General features: G+C 33.3%; 1 pseudogene; it reads left to right on the top strand.

Annotated features, from left to right (window-relative positions):
- The first annotated feature begins 178 nt into the window (after nt 1-178).
- LOC149579427 (uncharacterized) lies at nt 179-23,494 on the top strand (annotated as a pseudogene).
- Nucleotides 23,495-23,722: the final 228 nt, after the last annotated feature.

The raw sequence follows: 23,722 nt of genomic DNA, 5'->3' as shown, positions 1-23,722 counted from the left end.
ATATACATATATATATACATATACATATATATATACATATATATATATTTATATATATATTATATATATATATATACATACATAAATAAATACATACATATATATATAATAACATTTAATAATTTAATACAATGCAACATTGAAAAGTCAAAATTCATATATGAAATAACATTTAACAATGTCCATTTTTAAAAGAAACTCAAACCGCACGGGATGTAAGTATCGCCGATGCATGTATGACCTGCGGATTGCAGGTACGCTGCGGGTCGCAGGTACTCTGCTGACCACAGGTACACTACGATCTCGCAATACCCTACGATACTGCAATGGTCATAATGGTGTCGACAGGGGTGGGGGATGAGTCCATCTACCCCTATATTTATATATTTTAAAAAAATATATATCAATAACATTTTTTCAAACATTGATTCCATACAAATCGCAATGCAATTATATATATTTTTTATATATATGTATGCAGATGCGAAAATTATAAACATGTATATTTTACAATGAGCATATACATGTAATTTTTAGAATATTCTTATAAACTATTTGGTCTCAATATTTATCCAATAAATCATCTAATGGTTTTGGGTACAAATTTAAACCCTAGCCCCATGTTCTTTTCAGATCTATGCATATAAAATTCTCAAATAAATTAAACTACCCATATTGAGAATGCATAAAACAAAAATAGAAAATTTTTTAGAAGACATATGGAAGACATGAAGAAGACAGGGAATGCATGATGCGGAAATAGCATAAGTAAAATCACAAGAATCTACCCAAATTCTGATGCTAATTCGCTCTTCCTCAAAAAGCTCGCAGAGCAAGCTCCTCCCTTCTTCAGAGTTCTTGAGTCCTCCAATGCTCTAATTGCACTCCAAACTCTATGTCTAAGCTTCTAGGAATGCTTGAATATAAAGAGCTCTCAGGAAACATCTAAAATGCTTCTAGAAACAGCTAGAAGGTGTCACCAACTAAGCATGGGTCTTTTCCAACCTTCTAGATGAGTCATAGGGTTGTAGACACCATGTGCTTAATTGATGCACTAACCCCCATGTTGTTGACACATGAGAAATAGAAAAGGTGCGTTAACTCTCATGCAAACTTATAACTCTGATTTACTTTTAATATAATTTCTATTTAAATATTTATAACTTTCATTTTAATTTTTATAACTTTTATTATTATTATTTATTTATTACTTTATTATTATATTATTATTATTAATTTTAATTTCTAATTTTATTTTATTTAATTCTTTTTCCTTAATTAATTTTTATTTTAATTAATTATATTCAAAATATCAAATAACATGATATTTTATATTAATTTTCTCAAATAATTAATTTATTAATTAAATCTATTTATTAAGACTTAATTAATAGAAAATTCACCATAGACCTCCAACATAAAATATGAAAACCCATCATAGAGCAAATCACTCAAAATCAGTCTAATGGGTTAAAATCATGAATTATATCGTCCGACACATTCGGTGGGTAAAATATCTAGATACTTGTCCTACCTCACTAGGAAAATTGGCTTAAAGGTTTGGGATTTGGACTTGAGAATTTATCTCCCTTCTCTTATCATTTAGATAGTATAATAGGGTACGCTCATCCTAGCAATTCAGGGAAGTCGATATCCAGTGCCTGCGACCTGCAAAAAAACCATGCATGTACATACAATATATATAATGCTAAGCTAAACAGACAATGGCAGGAAGTGGTGCATCATGTAGATCCTGACTAAGAAGGTGACTACGACTCCCTTTCTTAACCACATCAAAAATTTCATACAATAAGAAAACACGCACACCATACACATGCAAGTATGGGGTAAGTATCCATAATAAAACACATGAGATAGTAAACCATCTAACTAATCATCAACAATAATTGAAAGAAATGTAATGATCATCATGCATACATGAAAAGTAAAGTCTAAATGATCTCATCATATAACCACTAAATCCATAACATAATGTCTGATAGTCTCAAAAAAATACTACTAATCCATCAACATAAAACTAGTCCAACATAGTCTGATAATAATAGGAACAATGTTCGAAAAAGATGTGAACGACGGCAGGCACTACAAGCTCTTTGTTATAGTGACCAAGGTGTTAATCTCTTGCATGGTATTAGTCACCTCATGCATTCTAATGTTAAACCTTTAGCTCAAGAAGCTCAAGATTTAGGGTTGTTTCCTCCTGGCACTAGTGTAGAACCTTCTTCTATTCCTCTTCCTAGTGTTCCTATTTATACTCCTTCTTTGGTGACTATGATGGTTCCCTCTATCCCTATGAGTCTTCCTCCTGTGTCCCTTCCTACATCACAACCTTCTTATCATATTGTTCCTTTTACTTATTCTACTCCTATGCCAACTATAGTTTCTAGTGTTCATGTAGCTTTTTACACTTTACCCTGTGTATCTAATGTTGCTATTATTGAATACAATTGTTCAATTGTGTGTTGTCGTTGATGTCACACAAATGTTATATCAGTCATTAGATATAGCCTACCGAGCACAAAAGGTCAGCAATGCAAAGGACAGTGTCTACCAAGCCCAAAAGGTCAGCAAGGCAAAGGATAGAGTCTACCGAGCTTAGAAGGTCAGCAAGGCAAAGGAAAGTGTCTACAGAGCTTAGAAGGTCAGAAAGGCAAAAGGACATAATCTATCGAGCCTAGGAGGTTAGTGAAGAAAACTTGTAGTATCTACTGAGTAAACAGTTCTTACCAAGCTAACTCGATCATCAAAGGAAATGTTTCAGAAATAGTTCTTACCAAGCTCACTCTGTCATCAAAGGAAATGTGGTAGAAGTAGTTCTTATCGAGCTCTCATGAAGGAATTCAATTCTTACCGAGTAAACTCAACAGTCAAAGGATTTTACAAATATTTCAATGTTAACCGAGTCAAGAAGGTTAACTTAGAAAAATTTTGGAAGCAGTATCTACCGAGCAAGGTCGACCAGTAAAGGATTTTATTATTTTATGAAATAAAATTTATTTGTTTAGAGTAATATTTGTAACCAATTGATGCATGGTTTACTAGTAAATGCAACATGTAAATGGGCCTAATTAAGAGGTCAAGTTGCAAATTCTAAGTGTGGAGTGGAAGTATGTGTGAAATTAATGTGATATGAAGACTGATTATTATGGAAGTGAATTTGAAGGATGATCAGAGATCATTGAGGAGCAGAAAGGTTATACTTGATCAAGGGGGATCTAATAATGCTGAACAGAGACTTGTAGTCAACAAATTCAATTGCATCTTGTTCAGGTCAATTCATTGTTACTTTCTAACCATTGTAACAATGATTTCAAATCTCTTAATAGAGTTGGTTTAACAGCCATTTTGTAAATCCTCTAAAAAGGTGATAGTTCAGTTGAATATTTCTAAAGACCTCTAGCAAGGCCACTCCTAACAGGGTGATTAAATCCTCTAACAAGGTCACACCTAACAGTGTGTATTGCAACCTTTAACAGGGTTGGCTCCTAACAGGGCTCACTTCAGAAGAGTGAAAAATTGGTGACTAGTTACTTGGTGGTTTTTCCCATATTGGGTTTCCATGTTAAATCTGGTGTCTCTTGTGTTCATCTTGTTTTCAATTGCATGCATGTTTTCTTGAAGATAATTATCGAGCTCTCATGAAGGAATTCAATTCTTACCGAGTAAACTCAACAGTCAAAGGATTTTACAAATATTTCAATGTTGACCGAGTCAAGAAGGTTAACTTAGAAAAATTTTGGAAGCAGTATCTACCGAGCAAGGTCGACCAGTAAAGGATTTCATTATTTTATGAAATAAAATTTATTTGTTTAGAGTAATATTTGTAACCAATTGATGTATGGTTTACTAGTAAATGCAACATGTAAATGGGCCTAATTAAGAGGTCAAGTTGCAAATTCTAAGTGTGGAGTGGAAGTATGTGTGAAATTAATGTGATATGAAGACTGATTATTGTGGAAGTGAATTTGAAGGATGATCAGAGATCATTGAGGAGCAGAAAGGTTATACTTGATCAAGGGGGATCTAATAATGTTGAACAGAGACCTGTAGTCAACAAATTCAATTGTATCTTGTTCAAGTCAATTCATTGTTACTTTCTAACCATTGTAACAATGATTTCAAATCTCTTAATAGAGTTGGTTTAACAGCCATTTTGTAAATCCTCTAAAAAGGTGATAGTTCAGTTGAATATTTCTAAAGACCTCTAGCAAGGCCACTCCTAACAGGGTGATTAAATCCTCTAACAAGGTCACACCTAACAGTGTGTATTGCAACCTTTAACAGGGTTGGCTCCTAACAGGGCTCACTTCAGAAGAGTGAAAAATTGGTGACTAGTTACTTGGTGGTTTTTCCCATATTGGGTTTCCATGTTAAATCTGGTGTCTCTTGTGTTCATCTTGTTTTCAATTGCATGCATGTTTTCTTGAAGATAAGTAACAGTTTAATTTACCGAGTTACAACATTTTTTTGTTATGTTTACCAAGTATCAGCAATAACTAGATCTTTAAGATATCTAAGGGATTTGTGGATTAATTTTTGTAACTAATTCACCCCCCCTCTTAGTTACTCTACCTTTAATTCCAACAGCTATTCCTCCTATTTCTTCTCATGATTATACAATTATTAGTTTGGTTCAAACTGTGTCATCTTTACAACAACAACTTGCATCCTTGACTCAAAACAAGTTTAGTATCCCTACTTGTGACATGGGAAGTCCTTTGTCTTAGGATCTTATTCATACTCTCATTCCTCAGCAAGCCGATATGCCTCTTCTTGAGAATAATAATCGTAAGAGAGACCCTATTCATCATGTTAAAACATTTCAAATCCTTGTAGTGATTATGCTCATGATCATAGGATTTAGCTAAGTTGTTTGCTAGAACTTTTTGTGACAAGGTATTAGAATGGTTTTGTTCTTTGACTCCTTATTCTTTTCATTCATTTCTTCAACTTTCTAATGCTTTTATTCAACAATTTCAAAACAACATTGGCCCACAAATTTCTTTGACTAATTTGATGCAACGTAAACAAAATTCGAAAGAAAATTAATTGGATTTATTGGAAGATTTAAGAATTTACATGCTTAGATTTCCTATCATGTTTTAGATATTGATATTCAATGTATGTTTATTTCAAATTTGTAAAAGGATATTAGAGATAAGATTCCTCTTAGTGAATTTACTTCTTTTCAAAAACTTTGTGCAATGCTTCATCATTATCAATTACAAGTGAGTCAATTTGAGAGCACCACTCCATTGGCTCTTGTTCCTATTGATAATTGTGATGCTACTCCTAATCCAAATAAAGTTCAAAAATTTAATAACTATGTCAAGATAAATAAACAAGAAAATGCAGTTGTTGTTGCACCTCACAATGCACTTCTACGTCCACTTCTTTTTTATTGAATTGTATGTTTACTCCTCTCTCTAAATCTTTATATTCTATTATGAATAGGTTGTCACTTACTAATATGATTACTTTACCTCCTATTAGACCTCTTTTACCTACTACAATGGTGTTTGATTGAATTGTATGTTTACTCCTCTCTCTGAATCTTTATATTCTATTATGAATAGGTTGTTAACTACTAATATTCTTACTTTACCTCATATTCAACCTCTTTTACCTACTACAATGGTGGATAAATCTTTCGATCTGAAAGATTTTTGTCAATATCATCACCAAAATGGTAATGATATTGAGAAGTGTTATTATTTAAAACATAAGGTTCAAGATTTAATTGATTCTAATGCTTTATATGTTGATCATTTTGATCGTAGTGGGAATAAGTTTGTTTCTCCTCCTAACCAAAATCTACAAATCTGTATAAATCCTTTACCTATACATGACACTAATACTATTTCTTAGCCATCTTCTATGGATATTGTGTATGATTCAAAGATGGGTGATCTTAATCATGTTGTTAATCAAGTGGAGCATGTGGTTCAATCTATATCTCTACCTCAACCTCAACCTCCCCTTCAATCTCAAGTTTCAGCTCAACCTCAACTAAAACCTAAGCCTAAATTCAAGTCTCAACCTAAAACTTGACAACAACCTAAGAAAAAATGACCTTAGGAACTTTTGATTACCTTTGATGCATCTGAGACTATTAAAGCACCTGATGTCCCCTTTATATTTATGCTAAGATTGTTGAGATACCTACTTGTGGTTGTCTTGTTGATCCTACCTCCTTAGTTAATGTTATTACAAATGAAAATATTTTTATGAAAATTTTGCAACAAGATTTTTATGATACATCAAATGTGTGGATTCAAACTTGTAATGGTTTTCTTTATCCATCATTTGGTTATATTGGTTTATCGATTGAACTTTGTGGAAAGATTGTGAATACCACTCTTTTTTGTGTTCCTGCTTCTGATCAATGTCAAGTTAAGCTCGATTACCATGGTTGAATTCCATGCATGTTGTTGCTTTACCTATTCATAAATATCTTAATTTTATTTATGATGATGAAGTGAAGATAGTTAATTATAGTTTATATCATACTTCTAGGCCCAAGGATTCTAGTACCATTGACTTTTTTTTGGCCTTCATTACCTAATTCATGTCCTACTCAACCTGGTCATCTTTTCCATTCATATCAAGTCTATAAGAATCGTAAGATTCTTTAGTTAAGTTTACCTTGTAAGGATCTTAATTATGGTAGTTTGCCTACACCTTCCATACCTCCTTTATCTATGGCTTCTACATCTATTTATCAAGTTCCTCCTAATCCTATTAATCCTCCTATAGAACCTGTGAAGGATCCTGTAGTTGTTCCTCCTAATTCTCAAAAAAATTCAAGTATGGAAAAAAGTAATAGATCTACTAATGAACATCATAAAAAATGTTATGCTCAAGATAGAGCTCGTAATTATCTTTTTCAAAAATATTTACCTTCTTTGGATACAAGTATGCATGATGTGTTTGAAGAAGTTGTTGTTACTAATGATGTTAAGTTGCATGATTCTGATGATTATATTCATATCTTAGATCCTATTTTGACTAATCTAGATGAAGAAGATACTCTTGATGATACTGATGATCTTAATGATGAATATGAAACTATTGACATTAATTTTGATTTACCTAATATAATTTTCTCACAATTGATAATTACACCTAGTATTGAACATACTAATTCTCAAGAGGATCCTTTTTGAAACTGGCTATCATTCCTACTATGTTGGATATAGTCTCTCTTGCAAGTTACCCACCTTCCCTAAATGATATAAAATGAGATGAGGAGAGTAGGTAGCATGCTTGATTGGCTAGTCCTTCATGGTAGCCCTTTTGTGTGATATTTTTTGTACTATATTTCTCTCGTGATTTATTTGCTAAATATTGTTAGATTGTTTCATATGATCTTTGTTGCTCTATAAGTGCAAGGTATTAAAAGAATCAAACCTGTTGTATTATTCCTCTATATGTATTTTTATTCTTCTATATGTTGTACCTATGCAATTGTTTGTACATGTTTCCTTCTATAATATGCTTGGATCCGTGACTTGGTAGAACTAATTATTTTTGGTCTATAGGTCATGATAGAAAAAGATGTAATGTTCCCTTCTCTCTAATAGCCTTAATGGTGCCAAATTGGTCTATCTTTCCATTTGGATAGGCTAACGACATATGTTTTAGGATACTAGCCAGCCATAGGAGTTTGGGTTTCAATTGAGGAGATTTAAATGGGAAATTCTAAGGTTTTAGTCACTTTAATTTATTGGATTACAATGTAACATACTTTATTATTTAAAGTCACTTTAGGACAAATTAACTTAAGTGACTAAAAGATGAAATAGTCTTTTATCCTACATTGCTAAGTTGTTTGTATCTCCCCCCACCTTGAGGTGATAAAAGGACTCTTTTTGCATTGGGATTAACACAATGAATAAACAATATTTCTACAAAATCATAATGGTTTCTTAAATGTGATTGAATATTTCCTAAGGATGAAACCCCTTAAGGAAAAAGAGTGAGAATTTGTCATGTCCCCTAATTAGGGTAATATAAGTAAAGTATTATGAATAGATAAATTATCTCTTAATGTTATAATATATTAAAAGAAATATTGATATATTATTAATGGTATAATATATTACTAAAGAATAAATAATAATATATTATTGATATAATAATAATACGTTACTAAGGTAATAAGGTAATATTAAAGGTCAAATCATTATCAATAAATATAATAATAATGTTATTATCATACAGTATGATATTACATTATAATTATAATGTGATAATAGTATTAAAATATAATAAATAAAAGATTGATAATATTAGCAAGGTAATCAGATTCATGGATATCAATTGTACACAATAAATTATGTACACTATTATTAAATAAATATTGAATATATAAATATTAATAGTAGTGCATCAAGCATTATTATATAATATTGATATATAATTATTATTATGCTAGTATATAAATAAATAAATAAACAATTAACGATATTATATTATGAAATGGACATATTCAAGGATAATATTATAATATAATTGAGAATTAAATATTATTAATAAAGAAAGTAAAGACTCTATAGATATATAATAATATCATGTAAGTATACCCTTATCATAGTATTCAATATCAATTATATATATAATTATTTATCATATTGTTAGTTTCTAAAATATATATATGAATGATCAAGTTTTCTATCTAAAAAAGCAATGGAATTCAGGAAGTTTGATAATGTAAAATTAACCATGTTATTTTACTTATAATATAAATAGATGATGAGTAAATTAAGTAAACAAAATTATATATAACAAGATTACAATAAAGGTAAAGATAATATTGATAATATTAAATCTAACAATGATTATCATGGTGAACCAACAAGCCTTCCATCATTATTTATTAAGGGTGGCAACTTTTCCATGGCATCCTTTCATGCAACATGGCATATACAAATACAAGTGTCACAACTCATAAAGAGGGCAGATTAGATGTTTGGATATATATATATATATATATATATATATATATATATATATATATATATATATATATATATATATATATATATATATATATATATATATATATATATATATATATATATATATATATATATATATATATATATATATATATATATATATATATATATATATATATATATCTTTCGTGTGCAACACTCAATAAGACCATAACAAGTTGCCATAGCAAGCAATTCATATTTCATATCAGGGTTGACGTCCTTAGAAGCATAATTGGTTTAAGATATATCAGAGAGAGAGCTTCTCTCACCAAAGAATCAGAGTGCATTGAAGATGTAATAGGGAAGATATTTGGTTCTCAAATTTGAGTTTGGTGCATTGAGAAAAACTAGACATTAGAGGATAACGTTATTAGAGAGACCCATTTTTAGCAAATCTAGAATAGATTAGAAGATAATTCTCCATTGGCTAAGATGAATTGTCCAATGGTGGAATAAGATTTAACAAAATATTTCATTGTCTGTGATTGAAGACTGAAGATGATATATGAGCAAATAGGTTTATCACTAGATGAGAAATGATAATATATTTACAAAGCTTCTTCAACATATTAAATAGCCATTGCCTATAGTCAAGAGAGTCATTGCCTATATGATATATGAAGAATTCGGGTGTGCATTATATTAAACAATTATCTTGGAGTGCAAGAGCAATGAATGAGAAGAGAAGAAAGTGATTAAAGATCATGGCCAATACAAATGCAAAGTCTTGGGTAGAATTCAGAAGGTCATGTGTGCATATTATTGTTGAATTGGTTGCTGCAAATAAAGGCATTGTAAGCTATAATTTTTGAAGAAACTATGCGCTAATATTATTTGACATGAACAACCAGCAACGCATGGCAAATTGAGCAGCTTTCTTTCTTAGTTTCACTAGTGTGAGTGTTGAAGTTTAGCATCTGTCAAAGTAATTATCGAAAAATATGGAAAAAAGAATATAAACAAAAGAAATGTCATAAATAAATGATGGACCCCCAAAAAGGGTTCATTACAGACTAGACGCAAACCTAGGCTTCACCATTTTCACTTCAAATTTATGTTTCTAGGTTCATCAATATCTTTCAATATTGGGAAAGCAGCAATAAGGAGTATTACGAGTACAGGTTAGTATGGGTTTTTAATATTTGGAGGATTAAAAATAAATAACAATCTTTCTTGGACAGTGAAATAATTTCCCGTGTAAGTATCTCCCATTCTAGTCGGTTGTGACTGCATTGTTTAGCAACAAACCTCTAGATTTAATGTATAATGGTTAAGAGAACTAGACAAGGGGATCAGTTTGTTTCAAAATAATGTCCTACATTGAATATCATCAACCAAAAGGGTGGTTGACTTAGACAGTAATAGTTCAGTGGCAATTAGCTCCAACAGAACACATACATTATACTGGCAGAGTGTGAGTGCAATGGCATAGCCCTAGAAGATAATGCCAACAGTATATAGACACATACACTCAGGCATTTAAGATACTATGAATGTGATAGGAGAATGGGATATCACTATCATCTGAGTGAGTGTATCATAGTTAGTAATATAGTAACCATTGCAGACATCTGAGTATGAGCACAGGAAGGGCATTCCAACATCTCCAGTCATCCTCAATGACCCCCACACTGTTAATGGGCATGTATATGTGCTATCCATTTGTATGTCAAACACTATGAAATCTTTAATATCTACACTCCAAAATTTATCATTCACATGGGCATTAATGGTGTTGGTTTATTAGTTTGACCATAGATTATTTATTCAATATAGAGTTTTCCTTCATAATATCATTCTGAACTTGGCTTCATAAATTAAACTTGTTATTTCATATTATTTATGTGAGAAAATAGTATAATAGCTAGTAGAAGTAATATTACTTTAAGAATTTGGTTACTGCCAATTGTTTGACAAAATTTATGTAGTTCAAGTGTATCATTTCTAATCAATTCTGACCAAGGACATTCAATGGTATCATAGCTATAGGTCCTGCCATCTTGTGGGTTAAATAGGAAATAAAATGATAGCAAGGTATGAGGAAAAAACTTTATGATTTTAATCACCTCCAACCGGAACAAGCAGGGTCTTCTGAACAAATTGATATTGAGGATAGTTATTCAATGGATGAGGAATTGATTTTTGGAACAGGTGAACAAGTTGAATAGACTAAACAACTTGATCTGTTTGAATAGACAGAATAGGTAAACAACATTCAAATGGCATGTAATGAAACTGAGTTGGACAGGGAAGTAATGGAAATATTGCACGCTATTAGGGATGGGCAGAATAACATAGTCGATGTTCTTTTGCAACTTGTAGTTAATATACATCAATTATCCCATGTTAACAAGAGAGCTCCAAGCCATCAAAGTGGTGGCAGTACTATAGTGGGATCACCACAAGCTATTAGGGCTCCCACATGAAACACTGACAGGCCTTCAATGCTAGTTTTTAATGTAGAAGAACAAGTAGCACCACTAGTGGCACCCAATTTACTACTGGAAAATGTTATGGCAATGTATGATGAATGGAATTTTTTTCCTAATCCTATTAAACAAAATATGTCCTTTTATCCAATATTTAAACTAGAAAGGGGATTCAAATAAATAGTAGGATAGGAGGTCTAGAGCACCAAACTAGGACTTAAAGCATGCTATGAACAAATGATCTCTCCCTACTTTTGATGGTAGCAGTAAGACATCTATGAGAGCTTGGATTCACAAGATAGACATGTACCTAACACTTAAACCCAAGTCATAGACAGAAGCCTTTAGATTTTCTATGATAGACTTAAAGGGAGTGGCATATGATTGGTGGCACCACGGGTTGGTTACCCAGGACCATGGTCTCATTACATCCTATGAGACTTTCAGCTCCAATTTGATTACTCACTTTGACAGGAAGGATATAGAGGTCTATTACAGGGATTTGGCATTGTTACGACACGGTGGATCTCTAGATGATTTCATTGATGACTTTCAGTAGATCTTGATGATGGTTTCGAACATGAAAAAATAGTGTAAGGTAATTTTGTTTGCTAAGGGTTTACAAGATAGATATAGAGGTTTGATTAAGGTACTTAAACCAAACACTCTAGATGATGCTATTAAGATCACACACAATCTAGAGTTGCCCTCTTCAATATTATAGCCCCCAAAAAAAATGTATAAGGGATCCACTTCATTCTAGAAGAACACAAACCAGCATAAGACTACACCTCTGAGGATTGACTTTGAGAAATGGAATGAACTCAGGAGGAAGAATTTATGCTTCACTTGGAGAGAACCATGGACACCAGATCATCTATGCCTTGGAAAAAGCAAGATACATTATGTAGAGGTGCTTTTAGAGGAGAAGGATGAGTAGCAAGAGAGCAGCGATGTTGATGGTAGTGATGAGGAGGAAAATGAGGATCGACCAACTAGAGGAAGGAAGAAAGAAGGTACCCAGGGGCAGCGTCCTATCATAGGATCACTTTCTAGCAATCTCATGGGACACCCCTTTTATTTGAAAGGAATTGTTAGAGGATAGTGTATTATATGTTTCTTTTATACAAGTGCCTCACATAACTTCATAAGCTCATGATGGGTTACCTAGAGGAGGTTATAGATTGATGACATACCTGATTTTGAGGTTAGGATGGTAGGAGGTGAGAGATTGAAATGCCTAGGGAAGGTGTCAGGACTTCTAATTCATTTTGATGATTTTCTTCTTGAAAAATATTTTTGAGTGGTGGATCTAGATGGACTAGATGCCATGTTGGGGAGATGGTGGTTATAGACCATAGGAAGATATATGGTTGATTACGAGAAGATGCAGTTGGAAATTCTTACAAGATGGTTGACAAGTGATCATCAAGGCTATTTCAGAAGGGGAGTCTAGGTTGATTTCAGCCCATAGGATGGAGGCCATTATGAGACATGATCAAATGGAGTGGGAAACACACTATTTCATTTCCTCTAAGGCTACCTTAGGCTCAGGACAATAACTTCATATTGACATTCAGCTAGTACTTGATAAGTACCAGAGGGCTTTTTAGGATATACCTCCAAGTATTCTCCCAGACAAAGGATTTGATCATATCACTGAGTTGGAGGAGGGTGCCAAACCTATCATCATGACACCTTATCATCATCCTATGCATTATAAGGAGGAGACAGAAAAGATGATTAAGGAGCTTCTAGACATGGGACACATCAAACCTAGCTCTAGCCCCTTTGCTTCTTCAATTGTATTGGTGAAGAAGAAGGATGGCACTCTACACATTTGTATTGATTACCATGCTCTCAGCAAGAGGACCATCAAGAATAGGTACCCATCCCTCACATTGATGACCTATTGGATGAGTTACATAGGGTGGTTTACTTTTCAAAGATAGACCTCAGATCGGGATACCATAAACTACGGGTTCGCAAGGAGGATGTGCATAAGATAGTCTTTCGATGTCATTATGGTCACTATGAGTTCTTGGTTATTCCATTTGTACTTACTAAAGTGTCAACTACATTTTAGTCATGTATGAATCAATTTTTTTATAAGCAGCTACGAAAGAGCATATTAGTATTTTTTGATGACATATTGATTTTCAACAGAACTTGGGAAGAGCACTTACATCATATAGATGAGGTACTTAGTACCATGGAGGAGCACTCTTTGTTTGGAAAAGCGTCCAAATGTGAGTTCAAATTGACTGAAATCCTCTACCTTGGTCATGTGATTGGTGCAGATGGGGTGAAGGTGCATCAAGGAAGCATTCAAGCAATCCTAAATTGGCCACCACCAAGGAATGTATCAGACTTGAGAGGCTTCATTAGTCTCCTCTCTTAGTACAGGAGGTTTGCTAGAGGTTTCTCTCAGATACAAGCTCCCCTCACCGATCTCACATGGAAAGGGACTTTGAGATGGGTAATTGAGGCAGTGGAGACCTTTGATAGGCTCAAATAGGTGATGAGCACATGCCCAATCTTGGCACTACTAAATTTCTCTCAAATATTTTTTTTGGAATGCGATGCTTCAAGGAGTGGTAGTGGCATAGTATTCATCTAGGATAGGCATCTGATCGCTTATGAGAGCAGGAAGCTCAAGGATGCCAAGAGATTGTACTCCACTTATGATAAGGAGATGTTGGCTATTATGCATGCTCTAGCCAAGTTCAGGCAGTACCAAGTGGGGGGGAAATTCACAATTAGGATAGATCACAATAGTTTATGCTACTTCCTAGAATAGAAGGATCTTAATGAGAGACAAAAAAAAGTAGGTCAACAAGATTTAGGCATATCATTTTGACATTGATTGCGTCAAAGGTAAGAACAATGTAGTTGTTGATGCACTTTCCAGGAGACCCTTAGTAGTAGAATGTTGTGCTATATCTGAGATTTTAGCAGACTGGAAGTCTCATTTGTTGGTTGAGTATTCTAAGAATACTCAATCATGCTAGATTATGGATGAACAACTTCAAGACAGTAGGTATAGGGTAATAGATGATGTGATTTTTTACAAGCATCAGATTTACCTCCTACCAGGGTCTAAACTCTAAGGAAAAATTATGGAAACTCTACATAATGCCCCATCAGCCAGTCACCCAGGGTTCTTCAAAACCTACAAACAAGTCAAGGAAAGATTTTCATGGAAGGGCCTCAAGGACGATATCCTCCAGCATATCAAGGAGTTTTAGATTTTTCAGTAGAACAAGTTAGAGCATGAGTTTCTAGCTCAGTTATTACAGCCTCTTCTCATTTCAGTGGAGAAATGGGAGATTATTTCCAAGGATTTTATTATAGGATTGCCTAGGGTTTTGTAGTGGTGGATATATTAATGAAGTTTTCTCACTTCTTTTCCATGGTGGTAGATTGGTTAGCCTCGCAGGTAGCTGAATTATTCTTTTGGGTGGTTTTTCATTTGCACGGTCTTCCTCACACCATTATGAGCGATAGGGATAGCAAGTTCCTTAGCACTTTCTAGTAGGAACTCTTCAAATTGACTAGTATAGAATTAACATCCAGCACGGGTTATCACCCCCAAATGGATGGACACACAAAGATAGTTAACAAATGGCTGGAAGGTTATCTCTGGAGCTATGTAGCAGGACAACAGAGAGCCTGGGTTAAGTGGTTGTATTTAGTAGAGTATTGTTACAACTCTTCCTTCCACATGTCCATTCAGATGTCTCCATTTCATTCTCTCTATGGCAAAAAACCCTTATCATTCATAGATCTAGCCTTGCAGGACAGTAGGGAACCTCTAATAGGGGATATGATATAGGGTCAGCAAGATATCCTTAGATCTCTTTGGGAGAACATTTTATAGGCCCAAAATCAATAAAAAAAATGTACATTGATTGTTGTCAGACTGAGTGGATTTTGAATTGGGTGATATGGTTTATCTCTATCTCCAACCATACAGATAGACTTTCGTGAAGAAGAGTGGTCTCAAAAACTATAGCCTAGATTTTTTGGTCCATATCGAATTACTTGGAGAGTTGGTGAGATCGCCTATGAGATAGATTTACCTAAGGACAATAGAATTCATAACGTGTTCCATATTTCATGCCTCAAGAAGGTGATTGGCTAGCATATAATACCCTCCACGGAGTTGCCCCCTCTCATCGAGGACGAGAAGTTTGTATTAATTTTAGCGAAGGTGATAGAGGTCATAGAGATTAAGATGCATAATAGGGCTATCAAGGAATATTTGATTCATTGGAAGAATTTACCTTATGAGGATGCTACTTGGGAAAGAAAAGAAATCTTACAGCATCTAACATTGAGATTTCTTGAGGGAAAGCAATCTCGAGAAGGGAGGACTTCAATGTCCCCTTCTCCATGCTAGCCTTAATGGCGCCAAGTTGGTCTATCTTTCCATCTAGATAGGCTAACGACATATGTTTTAGGATGCCAACCAGTCACAAGAGTTTGGGTTTTAGTTGAGGAGATTTAAATGGGAAATCTTAAGGTTTTAGTTACTTTAATTTATTGGATTGCAATGTAAAGTACTTTATTATTTAAAGTCACTTTAGGATAAATTAACTTAAGTGACTAAAAGACAAAATAGTCTTTTATCCCACATTGCTAAGTTGCTTGTATCTCCCCACACTTTGAGGTGATAAAAGGAAGCTTTTTTGGGATTAACACAACAAATATATGATATTTCTATGAAATCCTAATGATTTCTTAAATGTGACTGGATATTTCTTAAGGACAAAACCCCTTAAGGAAAAAGAGTGAGACTAGACGCAAACCTAGCCTTCACCATTTTCACTTTAGATTTATGTTTCCAAGTTGATTAATATCTTTTAGTATTGGGAAAGCAATGACAAGGAGTATTCTGGTATGTGAAGGTCATTAAGAAGTAACACATATAGGTTAGTATGGGTGTTTAATGTTTAGAGGATTAAAAATAAATACAGTCTTTCCTGGATAGTGAAATAATTTCCCACGTAAATATCTCCCATTCTAGTCGGTCGTGACTAATTGTTTAGCAAAAAACCTCTAGATTTAATGTATAATGGTTAAGAGAACTAGACAAGCGGATTGGTCTAAATAGCATCCTACACTAAATATCATCAACTAGAAGGGTGACTGGCTTAGACAATAATAGTTTAGTAGCAATTAGCTCTGGCACCTCTCATACATTATACTAGTAGAGTGCGGGTGCAATGGTGTAGCCCAGGAAAATAATGCCATCAATATACAAACACATACACTCAAGCATTTAAGATATTGTGAATGTGATAGAAGAATGGGATATCACTATCATCTGAGTGAGCGTATCACAGTTAGTAATATAGTAACCATTGCAGACATCTAAACATGAACACAAGAAGGGCATTCTGACATCTCCAATCATCCTCAATGGCCCCCACATTGTTAATGGGTCTACATATTTGCTATCCATTTGTAGCTCAAACACTGTGAAATCTTTAATATTTGCATTCTGAAATTTATCATTCGCATGTGTATTAATGCTGCCAATTTATTAGTCTAATCATAGATTATTTCTTCAATATGGAGTTTTCCTTCATAATATCATTCAGAACTTGGCTTCATAAGTTAAACTTGTTATTTCATATTTTTTATTTGAGAAAATAGTACAGTAGATGGCAGAGGTAATATTACTTTAAGAATTTGGTTACTAGACAATTGTTTGAAAAAAATTTTGTAGTTCAAGTGTAACATATGTAATCAATTTCAACCAAGGACATTTCAAAAGATTATTTTTCGTATCTCTTATGTGATCTTTCCTCCTTTGTGAATGATCATTCTAACCCCATAGTAGGTAGATCCCTTTTGTGTTCTTTGTATGTTTATTTACTATTTCCTTTGAGTTGTCTTTGTCTGGGGGCATCTCATAGTCGAAACGTAATTAGTGGAGTTGTTTATGTTTCTATCAAAGCCATTGCTCCTATTAAAGAGTTAGCATTGACTTTAACGTGGAGTTATATGCTTTTCTCACTTATTTCACACACATCCTTTTCAATACATATATATTATTTTTCAAGATACCTTTTCTCCCTTTTTGGATTAGTGACTAATCCTTAAAGCATGGATTTATATTTCAAGATCTCATGAACCCTCTAATTTCAAATATATATTTTTTATCCCTTAAGGTAGAAGGTGTCCTTAAGATTGGATCTCTTTTTGGTTTTACTCTCATAGAATAGAATATTCTTAAGATTGAATCCTTGATAGGTTGACTAGTGAGTAGCCACATTCACTAGGTGATTTAATTCCATCTTTCCAGTTGCACAATTTCCTTGTCTGGTTCACAATGACACATAAGTGTTCATTGGGTGAGATAATTACACTCTTTTTTTCTTTTTTCTTTTATGTAGAGATGTCTCTCTTATTGTGATCTTCAAGTTGACAAACACTTAAGTCTCTAGGGGCTTGAGGATCTTTTTGTCCCTATGATTTTAATAAGATTATCTTTTCATTATGATATACTTTACCAAGGCTTTGCATTGAGTCCATACTCTTCCTAAAGTGGGGGCTAAATGTATCATCTTAAAATAGAAGCACTTCCATGTTAGGAGTGTTTAGCACTCAGAGTAAGTGGTCTAGGGTCATGACAAGTGCCTTGAATGGGTATTTTCATGGATCTAGCTATTTTCCCCATGTTCTACTTCTCTCTCTCTATTTCAAGCCTATTTCTGACAACCTGCTTTGTGAAACTAAGAACTTTGACTTTTGGGTCAAGGATGACTTGGTGATTCAAGGTCAACCTCAACCCTAACCTACGTCAAGGATGACTTCAACCCTGACCTAAGGCAAGGTCAACCTCATCTCTAACCCTAGGTTCATTTTTCAATTTTCAAAAGTTTTGAGATCTCGAGCTTTAGAAAGTTTCTTTTCCTGCTTTTGGGTAGAATGTTTCAATTTTTGGAATGGTAGACTCTTAAATTACATTTAATCTAGGTCTATACCTAGGGGGGATTTAATGGTCCTATGTCATCCTTCTGTAGGAGTTATTTCCCTAGATCTCTATATAAAGAAGCCTCCTCCTCTCATTTTCTAAAAGAAGCATGAACAAGAATTAAAGAAGATGCATGGTGATATCATATGAACCATTATATTACGCATCCATTGTTCTATGAAGTGAAGATCTACTAGCATTCAAGTATCCAAGCATCTAATTGATCAAGGAGATCCATTGTTAGCCATAAAAGGATTCAATCTCTATGGGGACCCCTTGTTGAAGATTTCTCTATCCATATTCATCCAAGCCTTATCCTATGAAAAGATACATTCAAGATTAGTGTTGAAGATATAATGTCATTGATTTGAAATATCCTACATAAATTTCTACAATCATTTGGAGAATTTGTATTTGTGGATTCAAAGATTCGAATCCTCCATAAAAATTTCAACATAAGCGAGGTGAATAGTTCCATTTACTTTAATTATGCATATTGTAATTTCAATTTTGAGTTTAATTCCAAACTAGGGTTTGACCAAGGAAAACCCCCCATCCAAATAAACAAACCATTTATCTTGTAGATACAAGTCTGGAACAGTGAATTGAAGAGCATATTCAAATACCCTTTTTGTTGAACTTGTGAGATCCATGAATCAAGGTCAACTTTTTTGGGTACAATTATGCCTAGGGGTAAGATTGTGCCCCGCTATCAGGGTCAAGGTTAACCTCCCTTCAAAAAGACAAAATATTTCTAAGTTTTATTCGTCTTGACATTTTAGTCTGGAATAGGTTGCAAAGATCCCCAAAACCATATACAGACATCAAAAATCAACATTTACCAGATTTAAGGTTAGGATTTGTCTTTTATCTATTTCAAGATTTAGGCGCATACCCCTCAGAATAGAAATATCATAAAACCCCCCTTTCTCCCTATTCTCCATCACATGACCCATTTTTGCATTGATCACTTTCTTGTGCTTAATCAATTTGGATCATTTCTTTTGGAAATTAGGGTTAAGAAAGGAAACCACCATAACCATGTTTTCTTTCTATTCACTATTATTTAGAATAAATAGAATTCTTTAGTATGTGCTACTATATATCTATCATACAACTTGTACATAAATTACACCTATATAACTATCATATAGCCTTAACACAACAATATTCCTCTAGTCATTAAACAATAATGTCTAATTGTATTTCCCAACTTCCATTTAGAAACTTTGTGAGGTCGTCGTTATAAAGAGGAAGCTTCATACACATAGTAGATCCATCAACAAGCCAAGAAAGAAAACTCTACATCCTTGGGCTCTAGAAATTGCCGTCAAAATTGTTTTTGAAGATGCCCTTGAAACATGCCTTGGATTGTGAGGAAGAAGAATCTAAAGATACGGTCACCCACCACCGAGCTTTGCTCTTCTTGTAAGAGGTCGACTATGAATCCTAGTTAACAAATGGATCAACATTTGATGACTACAATCTAGATGAGTGCCTGCCAATTCCTTAATATTCTTATCATTAGATGACTTTTAAACTTTAAAATGCTTCATAATATGTTACCAATTGAGACCAAAACAAACAATTTAGCTATATTTCCTCCAATCTACAATAATCTTCAACAACTTATTAAGAACAAAACACAAGCAGGATAATAATGGAGGCATGAACCAAATGCAATTATTTTGAGCATCCAACAGGTGGGAGGAGGGTATGTGTCAACCCTAATTTAAATGGGAGAGGCAAGAAATCTGAAAATCAATCAAAATTTACAGACTTTTACTCTCCATTACAAGAAAATGATGAAGTTACCTTACAGCATTGGACCCTCCCCTTGAAGATCATCATCCGCGCTGAACCCGTCTGTGCACTTTTCTACGTGAATATAAAATGAAGTTTCACTTTTCTTTTTTTTCTTTATATCCCGAAAACGTCAAAATTTTGACGATAAAATTAAGTGTCTTTGAAATTTTGACTACAGCCTTAAGGATCGTCAAAATTTTGACTACAAACTTCAGGATCATCAAAATTTTGACATTGTTGGGATCAATTTCTTTAAAAAGAGTGAATTTGGCAGGCCAAATTGGCATGTCATCGAAACTTTAGGTCAAAAATGCAACCCAAATGCACTAGTGTGATGGCAATAAAAATAATCATGAGATATCTGGAAGGTACCGAAGCTTATGGTTTGTGCTATAAAAAAGAAGGCAACTTTGAGTTGAAAGCATTCGTTGATGTTGATTGGGTAGGAAGTGTTGATGACAGAAAGAGAACTAGTGTTGGAGCATTCTTTCTTGGAACGTGGCTAGTGTCTTGGACAAGCAAGAAGCAGAATTGTATCTCTCAATCTACACTAGAAGCAGAATATGTTGCAGTAGCAGTCAATTGTTTCAACATTGTTTGGTTCAAACAATAGTTGTCAAGTATGAAAATGGAGATCAAGGATCTAGTTTTTGTCTTCTGTGATAACAACAATGCAATCAACATATCTAAAAATCCAGTGATGTATACGAAGAACAAACACATTTCAATAAAATATCATCTCTTGAGAGAATTGGTGTAAGACAAGGAGGTGAGATTGGAATATGTGAATACAAAAGAATTAATTGTAGACATATTCACCAAGCCATTACCTAAGGATGCACTTTTGTATCTAAGAGGTAAGTTAGGCATCATTCCCCTAGAAGCTAACTAAATAAAGTTTAGTGATGCATCAAACAAGCATTTTGAAAATTAGTCAAGTTGATGTAGTATAATCAGAGAATATTGCATATGAATTTGTACATCAGGTACATGGAAAATACATTGATTGTTGTCTTTGGCATAAGATGTCAAAGAGGGGGGTTTTGTCATTTTTCATATTAGAAATTTTGATTGAAATGTTAAAGGGGGAGAGTTTATTGTCAGAAGGAGAAATTGTAGTCAGTGCAGTCAGAGAAATCAAAAAATTGTTCCAGAGTGAGATTGATGTCAGAGGGAGTTCACATTGATAGACAAAGTTCTCATCGATGAGAATTAGAATGAAATTTTCTATTTTTCTCTAAAATTTCTTTGTATCATGACTTGAAAAATTAAATCATATAATTATAAGGTCATGTTGTGGATTGAATGTGTGAACAAGGAAGAGAAGAAGATGAATAGAGGAAGCAAACTTGAAGGATAACAAAGTATTCTAAGTTGACTAAGCTGCAAAGATTAATCTAATCAAGGAGGATTAAGTATTCAATCTAGAACTGAGATCCAAAACCAGCAAAAGTAGTTGCATTGGCAATCAGGTCAAATCATTGTTACTCTCTAAGAATTGTAGCAATGAATCAAATCTCTTAACAGAGTTAGCTTAACAACTATTTTGTAAATAATCTAACAAGGTGACATTTCTAGACTAAAGTGTCTGAAGACCTCTAACAAGGCCACTCTTAACAGGGTGATCTAAATCCTTTAATAGGATCACACCTAACAATGTGTTTTGTAACCTTTAACAGGGTTCACTCCTAACAAGGCTCACTTTAAAAGGGTGGAAAAAAGTAACTAGTTGCAATTGGTGGTTTTCCCAAATTTGATTTCCATGTTAAATTTTGGTGTCTCTTTTGTTCATGTTATTTTCTTTATTTTTTTGCAACTAAGTTAATTATGGTTTAACACACTAAACATCTTAGGAAGTAATTATTTTAGTGCTTACCGAGTGATATTAATTCTTAGTGTTTCTTAGTGCTCTTATGTTAATCGAGTTACAACACTAATTCAGTTTCAGATTTTGTTTTGTATTAACATTTGAAGGGATCTTGGATTTATTTTTGCGGTAACTGATTCACCCCTCCCCTCTCAATTACTCCTCTCCTATTTCCAACACAAGGTTCTGGAAAGAGAAAAAGGAATTTGTAAGGTGTCTAACCAAGGCATTTGTAATAAAGAACAACATGTAATAGAGATAAAGCATAACATATTTAAGAAATTAGCTATCTTAGATTAATATCTACAACATGAAATCAATATCTTCCATGGAAGTTGTGACTAGTTTAGGATTGTTCTCTCTTCTTGTCTTCAATATGTCTAGAAAGTTATCACTTCATTCAACATGCACTTTGGGCATATCAATTTTTATCAAAGATGTTTGTGTTAATGTAGAAAATTCATGGGAATGACAATGATAACAATAATAGAAAATAAAGACATGTTATAATGGAGCATCTTGAATAACAATATTCAAAAAGAAAATGGCTCCAATGAGAACTAGGCTACCATCCCTTGGAAGCACTAAATGATTATGAAAATGTTGAGAAATGAGAGCTAAATTTGAAAGATGTTGAAACTAGTAGATGTATTATTAAGGTTAATCATAAAGATACACTTAGGTTTTCAACAACAACAGATAATGAATTGAATGATAGAAACCTTAGGCCAAAAGTAGACTAAGTGACTGGTGATAATCAAGATGTTTTTAAGATCCTTAGTATCAACATTATTCCTATGATTGTGTTTATTGAACTAGAAGATTTATAACATTTAATGGACTTAATAATAATGCATAAAATTAACAATAAATGTGATATTGAAGTAATTAATGATAGGGATAGTAAAATTAAAGATGACTTTGATGAATTCTATGAGGACTGGATTTCTTTCCTTAAAGAGGAATCAAACTTTTTTGAGACATTAGAAGATTAGTTGAATCTAGAAACCATGTGTTAAATTCATCCTATATATTTTTCCAAGGAGAAGCTAGAGGTGGTATCTACCAATGATTTACAAAATATGGATTGACCATTACAAGGTCTTTCTATTATGGAATGTATAAGACCCACTTTAATGGAGAGATCACAAGTATGCAAATTCTTATTTGATGAACATAGTGAAAATGAGAAACTTGGAGAAAATAAATTTTTGACGAGGATAGTAACTCTAAGATAGAAATGACATAATCACTTATAGAAGGTATTGTTTGGAAAAATTGGGTAGGAAAGGATGAGGACTATAAGATTGAAAGCTCAATTTACAAGATTAAAATTGTTAACATTCAACATCCTTCTCATTATGAAAATATACTTCAACTATAATATCTCGCACTGGTTCTGCTGAAAAATGAACAAAAAACAAAAACACCTCAAACAAATATGCAAGATATTAAGAATATAAAACCTTTATAGTCTGCAATGTTCCTTTTAGGTTATGGCTGAGACAATATTGACTAGAAAATTAAAAATATTCCAATTGTATTAGGTAAATGTATGGAGACAAGTGGATGTTTTCACAGTTTCTGTGAAAATAGAAAGATCACATTGTTA

This window comes from Cupressus sempervirens, chromosome 1 (genome assembly GCF_028749045.1).
Source record: "Cupressus sempervirens isolate cs-2001-9-10 chromosome 1, ASM2874904v1, whole genome shotgun sequence".
NCBI lineage: Eukaryota > Viridiplantae > Streptophyta > Pinopsida > Cupressales > Cupressaceae > Cupressus > Cupressus sempervirens.
This window is presented reverse-complemented; position numbering and strand designations above follow the sequence as displayed.